Below are 2658 nucleotides of genomic sequence, written 5' to 3' on the forward strand. Positions count from 1 at the left end.
TCACAACTGGAAGGAGAGGTTCTTCTACGTCCGATGCCCGTCCTTGGAGCTGGGGTTGCCCTCCTGGGGCTCCCTGAGAAATTCTGATGCGTAGTCGTTGATAGCACCAAAAATAACTCTACTCACTACGTAGGTAGGATGAGTCAAGATCGTATCCTCAGGGACCTTGGGCTAAGTTGAGATTGCAAAATAAAAGAAAGAAGTGTTGTTTTGATTTAGAAAATAAATTATCTTAAAATTGATGTAATTAAAAATAAAGAGCTCAGGAGTTTTGAATTAATCTTGCACTAGTAGAGTTGTATCTCTTTTCTTTTAATTAAATAGATGCAATTAATGTTAAAAAAAATATCTATCTTTCCTCGGCATGCCCCGTACCCGTAGATCACGGTGCATCTCCGAAAAGTACTAGGTAAACAACTCTTCTTTCCTCGGCACGCCCCATACCCGTAGATCACGGCACGTCTCCGAAAAGTAAAAGTTGTTCCTAATATTAATCTAATGAGAAAGCATAAATAAAAGCATATGAAAGAGAGCAAATAAAGAACTCGTGATGATTTAAATAAAAAGTATAATCTTTATTGCATATAAAGAAATATAAGAATGTTTAGAACAATAAACCATCTCTGTGTCATTACAAAATTTCTTCTCCACTCTCGAGACTGCTAGCCTAGCTACTCATGAAGTAGTCCCTTTCTATCCCTCTATGCAAGGCTCTAGAAGAATTTCTGGGCTCTCCCTCCAATAGGAGTACAAAAGCCTTTTTATAGGTGTTAGGAGGGAGGAGTTTTACATGATTTTTTGATGTGGGACTAAAAAAAATACTAAAGACTAAAAGATGGATGGATGAGATGGAAAGATCACAAACAGATAAAAAAAATATAAATTTCCAAATATCATATTTTTTTCCTTTTAATGAGTATCTGTTCGAACGCGTCTGCCAGCAAAAACTCCCCGCTCTCGCCTGCTTGCCGTGCCATGCTCGCCTCGCGCCCGTGCTCGCGTCCGCCCCGAGTCTGCCCGCGCGTCCAATCGCGTGAACCATACGTGAACACTCCTCTTTATTTTTTTATTCCAAAAAGAAACTTTTGTTTCTTTACAATGACACTTATATCCTTTTTGGATTCCTTGCATAGTATCTTCATTTTTTATAATACCATATGCATCCTTCTTTTATTTAAATTTTATTTTAAGTCCAATTTTCTTCAAACTTGAGTCTTTTTGATCTATGAATCGGACTCTTTGTATCGACGATCATCTTTCCTGTAAAACATAAAAAGAAGTATCAAATTCTTAATAAATAAAATAAATTAACTATAATTTTCTGCTTTAAATGACTTAAATTAAGTGTTTATCACACCTCCCAACTTGAATTTTGCTCATCTTCGAGTAAAATAGATATATCAGAATTGTGTACTGACTCGATCTTGAATCAAAAGTTAGGTTAGGCATCCCAAAAGGTAAATGATATCTGGTCAGACCATTAAAGAGATACTTCATTGGATTATCAATTTGACCCAATTAGTGGTTAAGTATTAACTAAAAAAATTTTAAGAGCTTTTCTTTCACCAACTCCCACTTTACTCTTTAAATCCTCTAACTTAATATGAGAGAGGTTTATTATCTTCTTACAATTTAGTCCCCTTATTATCCATTATTTTTTTTATTTTTTTTTTTAACATTGCCTACCTTTTTATGCGAACCACAACACTTACTTAGGCGAAGGGGCCCGGTTACTCAGTAGGAAACTAATGCTTTATATATATATATATTTTAAGGAGAATTTTTGCATACCTCGACCTTTCCATCCAATCTCTCATGAAGCAGATTCTTTATTGAGATCAGTAAGAAGAGGGTTGTAGAATCACTCCTAAAATTTGGTTTAGTCTAAACCCTACCATTCATTGAGTTTTCTTAATAATTTATTCCTCAGTATTTCTAAAATTATCTTGACCGTTAATCATTCATTGATTAGGATGCCTAATTGACTCTTAATCGAAATAAAATTTAGATACACAAAATTAATTATTTCTGACCATACTCGAGGATTTATTAATTTTCTTCCCCCCCAACTTAATCTACATTGTCCTCAATAGAGTAGGAAAGCAAAGAAAATAAAAGGAGAGAGTGTACCTGAGATAATTTTGCTTCGAAAGGTGAAGATAGCTTTATTGATTAATAGGCTCTTGTTCTAAATTCCTGTAGCTGCAGTAAAGTAAAAAAAAAATATGAAATCATTGGGTTGCCTCCTAACAAGCACTAAGTTTTACGTCTTCAGCCAGACTGAATTGAGTATTATGGTGGTATTGGATCCACTAAATCAATAGATTCAATTAATTCTCCATCACTAATTCCATCTATGTAAGGTTTCAATCGCTGACCATTCACTTTAAAGGTGTTCCCCTGTTTAGGATTTTTGAGTTCTATAGCTCCATGAGGAAATACCTGAGTTACAATGAAAGGTCCATCCCAACGTGAGCGAAGTTTTTCAGGAAACAGACGCAACCTAGAATTGAAGAGCCAAACTTTTTGATTGGACTCGAATGTTTTTCGATGCAATGAATTTATCATGGTATGCTTTAGTTCGAGCCTTATAAATTCTGGCACTCTCATACGCTTTATTGCATAGCTCTTCAAGTTCATTTAGTTAAGTCTCCTATT

The sequence above is a fragment of the Elaeis guineensis genome, chromosome 11, assembly GCF_000442705.2.
Source record: "Elaeis guineensis isolate ETL-2024a chromosome 11, EG11, whole genome shotgun sequence".
Classification (NCBI taxonomy): Eukaryota; Viridiplantae; Streptophyta; class Magnoliopsida; order Arecales; family Arecaceae; genus Elaeis; species Elaeis guineensis.